Source organism: Aotus nancymaae, unplaced genomic scaffold (genome assembly GCF_030222135.1).
Source record: "Aotus nancymaae isolate 86718 unplaced genomic scaffold, 86718_ANA_hifiasm-v0.15.2.pri h1tg000040l, whole genome shotgun sequence".
In the NCBI taxonomy this organism is placed as follows: domain Eukaryota; kingdom Metazoa; phylum Chordata; class Mammalia; order Primates; family Aotidae; genus Aotus; species Aotus nancymaae.
Window position 1 is genome coordinate 74877353 of NW_026988454.1, and position 7028 is coordinate 74884380.

The following is a 7028-nucleotide window of genomic DNA, read 5'->3' on the forward strand; positions in this document are numbered from 1 at the left end:
TTATGTGAAACTTAGATGTTGAAAACAACTTAAAAATATGCAATTTCAGAAATTATTTCTACCAAGAAAATCCTGTTAATTCTTAGCTTTTCATAACTATCCTCAAAGATAAAAAATAAAAGTACCTTTGTGCTGCTAAACATATGAAAGATATAAAGCTGAAAAGGAGTCTGAAAACTTAGCTTGTTTTTGTTTTTGCTTCTAGCTTTTCCTCATTGAACCATCTCAAACAGATGGTGATTTATAATGTTTGGTGACCTCCAGAGAAAGGGATTCCAAAGCTTCTGAAGATTAGCCTGTATGATGTGATCTTTGTGTTTATTATCTTTATAGAATACTAAAAATTTTATTTCATATATTGTCCTTCCATTATTCAATATTTGTAACTATAAATTTATTTTATAGTTTGTAAAAAATAACTTACTAACATAAAATACAATCCTACAAATTATATTATTCCCATGTTATATAAGAAAAAAATAAAAAGTTGAATGCTTTTCCCATGATCCCATAGAGAGTAAGGGGCAAAGCCAGAATTCCAGTTGAGGCCATCTGATTTTAAATCTGGTGTTCTCCACTATTATAAACTTACTTTGCTTCTCTGTGGACAGGAACACAATTTACAGTATGACTTCATTGATTCCTGGATTGGGGTTATTTTAAATTGGAAGGTAGTAACTTAACCTGCCAAAAATGGAGGTCCCTATGGGCCATTTATTTTAAAAACAAATGCATCAAAACAAAATCAGAAAATTGAAGTGGCAAAGGTCCTGAAATCTGTAAGAGAGATATTTTCAAAACAATCTTGGTTTTGTCTTTTACTTAATATATGCTTTCTGCTTCTTTTTTCTGCATGCTTATATAACTTCGGTGACCAACGTCTTTATAGTCCATCATGCTTCTTGTGCTAGGTGAATTGTCCACTAGGTTTAATGTCTTGGCCTTCAGTCATATTCTTGACTTTATTCTAAATTCCTGGTTTTCCTGGCTATTTTATGACTGCGGAGTCTGAAAAATAGATAAAGTACAAAAAAAAAAAATGCTGAACAGATAAGTTCTAAATGCCTGGTTTATTTTCAAGATATCTGCAAGTTCAATGCTTTTCATGGTCAGGCTGGCCTCCAAGACCCTATACAATGAATGACATTTGAATTGACAACAAACATTTAGTGATTATTTTGAATTAGAAAATATTAAACTACAATGTATTTTTAGTAGTATTAAAGAAAATATAAGATAAATTCTGAGTACAAACATATGTACAAGTATACCCACAGAAAAACACTAGGCTCAATGCCAAAAAAAAAAAAAGAAGAAGAAAAGAAGCTAAATATTATCCAACAGAAGGTAACAGAAGCACAGACTGAATGGTAGAAAGCAGGTTGTGGGGAGTTAATTTGGTGGAAAGAAAAAATAGATCTTAGATATAACAATCACTCAGCTCTTAGCCTTGTAGCTCAGTTTAAAAGGAGAGTTTGTGTGGTGGCTCTGCTGACTTAATTCTGCCTGAACTATCGTAGTGGGAGTCACAGTTAGAGCTTCATACCCAATCAGAGACTCAGCAGCTGTTACGATATCTGAAGCAAGTCCAAGAGAAGATATTCTTACTGGGACACATAGTACGAAATACTCTACAAGGAACAAGCCCTTTGCTCTTTAACATCTGCACCTCCATGTGATTAGCATAAATGCCACATTGTCATTTTCTTTGCCAGAATTAAATGTTCCTAATAAGATCTGTTTTCAATTTAATAGTAAACTTTCAGTCTACTTAACTATAATATAAAGCTTATAATTAAAAGTGGCTTCTTATATTCTTACATCACTCCAACTGTACTTACAAGTTAATTACAATAATGTGAATTAAAAATGAAAGATAATCTAATCAACCAATTTTTATGATCAATGAATTGGACACAAATTCCCAGAAATCTCCTATACATACCAACTATGATAACACCATCTATGTACAAATATATGTGTGTGTCACACACATATATATAGACACATATACACACACATGTATACACACACGTATACACATACATATATACACACACTAATATAACTATGCTGTTTTTAAATGTTTATTTATAATTACAGTAATGACTTAAAAGTGAGACATGGCTTGAGTGTTAATGACTGGCAGGAAAAATAGATCTGGCCATTAACCCCAAATAAATATGCCTTCATAATTATTTCAAAAATGTCACAAGCATATATAGAGTGTAACAAAACCTTCGATGTTACCTGGGTCAATGTCTGTTCCTCTCTTGAGTGTTAACATATTTATTAGTTATGTGAAATAGTTGTCAGAGACGTATTGTGAAACATTGTAACTAAAATATTTTGGAGATATGATAAATACTAAAGATATATTATAAATGTTCTTCCAAACAATGAATAAAACTATAGCCAATGCAAAATGGTGAAGTAAATACCAAACTGTTAAGCAAATTAATAAATTGGTAAAGAGTTCTTAGAAAATCACTCATAATAAAGCATCATAAATATAAAGTCATAAAAAATATGAAAAATGAGTCAAGATAAATATATCATAGGTAAAAACAATGTATAAGTGTAAGAGAAAAAGCAGCAGAAAGATATATTTAATAAGAAAATTTCTGATAATTTTCTAGAGGTGAACATTGAAAAAGATCAAAGACGAAAGATGAAAAACAATCTGGAGAGAATAACTAGAAACAAATTCACAAATACTTGTGAAGCTACAGATCACCAAAAATGTCTCAGAGGGAAAAAGTCAGATGGGTTAGGTAGGCAAGACAATTAGAACACTATACTTTTCAACAACAATAATAAACGCCGGAAGACAATGAAAATGCCTTTACTATGTTGGAGTATTAAAGGTCAAATAAAATCTTAAACCCAGATAAACTAGCATTCTAAAATAAAGGTAAAATAAATTCATTTCCAAACATTAAAAAATGGATGTTTTACCACTCACAGATCCTTTCTGAAAGAACCAGTAAGGGAGGTGAAGAAACGGACATGAGTAAAACTTTAACCAGAAAAAAAGGAGAGTGCAAAAAACACACTCGAACAAAAACACAGATAAACATGTATTTCAGTAAGACTAACAAATATAAAAGGAGAAACAACGACCGCCTTTAAGAGTTTTCAAATCAGGTAGAGGTCGCGCACCCTTGTTGGTTGGCGCTCCCTTCCGCGTCCTCCGTGGGTTCTCTCCTGAGTCCGTGGCCTCCTCTTCAGTGACCAGCCCTGCTCTCCCAGCTTGCGACTCGCAGACAGGCATCCGGGGCACAAGGAGACTGTACTTGGATTCGTCACCTGAGTCTGTCTTCTGAGAAGTTCAAGATACTTTGTACAATTTCATCACCCGGGCCGGTGTCCTCCAGCAATGGCTCCCATCCGGAAGAAGCTGGTGACTGTCGGTGGCGGAGTCTGTGGCGAGATGTGCTTGCTCATCGTCCTCAGCAAAGACCAGTTCCCAGAGGAGTTCGCCCCCAGAGTGTTTCAGAACTATGTGGCTCATACCGACGTGGATGGGAACCGGGTAGAGCTGACTTTGTAGGACACAGCCAGGCAGGAAGATGATGATCGCCTGAGGCCCCTCTTTTACCCAGACGCTGATGCTGTACTGATGTGTTTCTCCATTGACAACCCTGATAGCTTAGAAAACATCCCGGAGAAATGGAGCCCAGAAGTCAAGCATCTCTGTCCCAGCGTGCTCATCATCCTGGTTGGGAACAAGAGGGATCTTCGGAATGATGTGCACACAAGGTGGGAGCTAGCCAAGAGGAAGCGGAGCGGGTGAGGCCCGAAGAGGGCAGAGAGATGGCCAGCGGGACTGGGCTTCGGGGTACATGCAGTGTTCAGCAAAGGCCAAAGACGTAGTGAGAGAAGTTTCTGAAGTGCCTATGAAAGCTGTTCTGCAAGCCAGACGTGGGAAAAACCTCTGGGTGCCTTGTCTTGTAAAACCTTGCTGCAGGCACAGCGCTTAGAAGGTTAATTTTGAACTGCTGTTGATCAATCTTAGTGGATGAATACTGGTCTTTTTCATTTATTTACAATTTACCGAGGATTACAAATTTCAGACACGTCATCTTGTTACCAGTATTTAGAAACCAGCCCTGATTCTTAACGATGTCAAACCCTTCATGCCTACCAGGATCCTTTTGCCACTGCTCTAACAGCCCTCCTCTACACTCCCACCTGACACACCAGGGGAAATTCAAGGAATTTTGTAACTTCTTGCTTCTGTCTAGAAACCATTGGTAACATTGCGAATTAGGCTGCAACTACTTTATAGCTAACATTCCCTGCCTATCATCTGTCAGCAGGAAGGTACTCTGGTGAGACAGCACTTCAGGGCTTTACTCACTCACAGATTTCATTGACATAGTTCTGAGGCAGGCATCCAGTTTTTTGAAAATGGTTTCGACCAGAAAGGCCGAAATCCATGTAGCTGTGGCACAGTTACAGTTCTGTAGTTTCATGTTAACCACCTTAGCTTGACTATGTAACTGGTGCCACTTAATGTATTTTATCAAAATAAATATATTTACGCCAGATTGGATGTAGTATTCTGTAATAATTGGATTTCCTAATACTGACGTTTGTTATCCCCAAAGACACTGTATTGCTTGTTATAAAAGAAAGTGTATTTGGAAACGTCAAATGGAAAATTCATTAAAAAAAAATAAATACTAAAATAAAATAAGGTACAAGAAAAATACTAATAGAAATGTAGGAATAAACATAGATTTTTCAGTTAATGTACTCTAAGATTCTTATACAGCTAAAAAAAATTAGAGATAAAACCTATAAAAGAATAAAAATGAAAAATAAAAATTTTAAAGGTGTAAAAAGAAAAAACTGAGTAATAAAAATGTGATTAGCCCAATGAACACTCGAAAATAAGAAAGTAAGGGAAAAAGAGGATTATACTCAGTAAAAAACAAAAGAAAGTGATAGAAGGAAGTAAAATATAATAATTACAATAAAGTTGCAAACAGGTTAAAATAAAGTCTCCATAACATGGCAAGTGGTATAAAGAGATGTTTAGGATATAAAGGTTATGACATAAAAAGGTTATCAAAGCCAAATGATGGGCTTGTTTCCTGCTGTCTCTATTACCAACAGTCAGAATATTTAGCATCAAACTTGGTCAGGATAAGGAATAATTTCGTAGCAGTTGGGACTTTTTAAAGGGAGTTTATATTGGGGGAAATTCTTCAAGCCTAGGCTAGAAAAATGTTAAGTTAAAGGTGCGAGTTTTATATTTTGGTCCTTTTAATACTAAGATCCTATCCTGCCAGGTTTTTCAGGTGTACAAAATAAAAAACTTCTTAATGTAGAATACTTTTTTCACTTTGAAGCATAATAAAAAAAAACATTTTAAGGATTTATTCTACTCATCATGGTATACTACAGCCTTAGCACAGTGTGTGACACTTAACAAAACTTCAATAAATAGTTCTTGAATTGAAATGAAAATTCTGGCAGATTTAATATAGTTTTAGGAAAATAATAGAAAGCTAAGGAGGATAAAAGTATAGACTATGATAGTAGAAATAAACACAAAGTTATTAAACTTTATAAAACCCCATGCCATAGGAAATATAAAGTGCATCTAGAAAATCATGAGTATTTTTCAAAATATACAAGAAAAAGGATAATTTTATCTGGTGCATTTGGGTATGACCAACTATAATAAAATGTAATTCTAAACTGATAGCATTGTGTCTAGACAAGTATTAGCCTTTTTAAAATAAGGAATTATTAAAAGTAATATTTTCCATTTTAAGAAATACATATTTTATAAGCAAACTACACTCAGATTAGAAAACATATTGACTTCTCTATCCAGAGAGTGGACTGGGACTTTGGTTTTATTCTTCCATCCAGACAGGACCAAATACCTTCATTAAGAAGGGATTCACCGTAACTACATTTATTGCAATAAATGTTCTTCCTGGCAGGACTTGGCTATGTGACAAGGAGTTTCCTCCATATACATCTTACAAAGTCAGTTTCTAAAAGTTATAAATTACTTTTGAGTTTTGCTAAAATAAAGTAGTGCAATATTTGCCAGACATGACTTTATTTCATCTAGCCCACAGGAGCAGAGGAGATGAATTTAAGGTTTTATTTCAGCATACTGGAATTAATTGCTGTTTCTTTGAATACATAGGGGATTCCCTCTCACAAACACATACCATTCCCTATTTAGTGGTCAGAGAAAAGAAGATGGTTTCATATACTGGTTCTTGTGAAAGTATAATGATTGTTATTTGCCTATTTTATAGAAAACATGAAAGAGATACAGACTTTACCTTAGTTTCAAGCTGCTAAAATTCTACTGGGATCATTAAGTTCTTACCTGATCCTTCAGATCTGAGGTGCGTCAACTCTAACAGGCTTTAAAAGTTTATTTATAAACTGTGCCTTCCCTAGAAAGTATTTATCGGGCTCCTTTGTGCTACAGTGTTTCACAAACATGTCTGATCAAAAGAATCATCTGGGGAGCTTGCAAAAAATCCAACTTGTGGAAGTGTCCCCTGGAGATTATGATTTGGTAGTTCAGGGAGACCTAGGAATCTGTTTTTAAGTCTCCCCAAGTGACTCCTAAAATCAGACAAGGTTGAGAAACACTGACTCACTACATGCTGCTCCTTCAGCACTTCCTCTGCACACCATATGGTATTCTGCACCCCTAAAGGAGGTACACACTCTGAACGATGAGCTCATACCAGGAAGATAAACCCCAGAGCACTGTGACCCTTGCCCAGAAGTTCAGAAGAGATCAATGGAAGGATTTGTTTTGGCTGCATTTAGACAAAATTTATCCAATAATGGTATTAAAGACATCTGGTTTTTTTTGAAGCAAATATGGATGTAATAAAATCAGTGCTTTATTGCAGATGAAAAACTTTGTGGAGATGTGAGAAAGGGAACTTGTAACTAAAAGAATAACTCTTAAAGCCACAGTCAAACTCTTGTGATTTAAGGCAGCCAGCTCAGGAAGAGGAGCACCAGTCTCAGGC

At 35.4% G+C, this 7028-nt stretch overlaps 1 pseudogene; it reads left to right on the forward strand.

The window, feature by feature from the left end:
* Positions 1 to 3379: 3379 nt before the first annotated feature.
* LOC105711419 (transforming protein RhoA-like) lies at positions 3380 to 3957 on the forward strand (annotated as a pseudogene).
* Positions 3958 to 7028: the final 3071 nt, after the last annotated feature.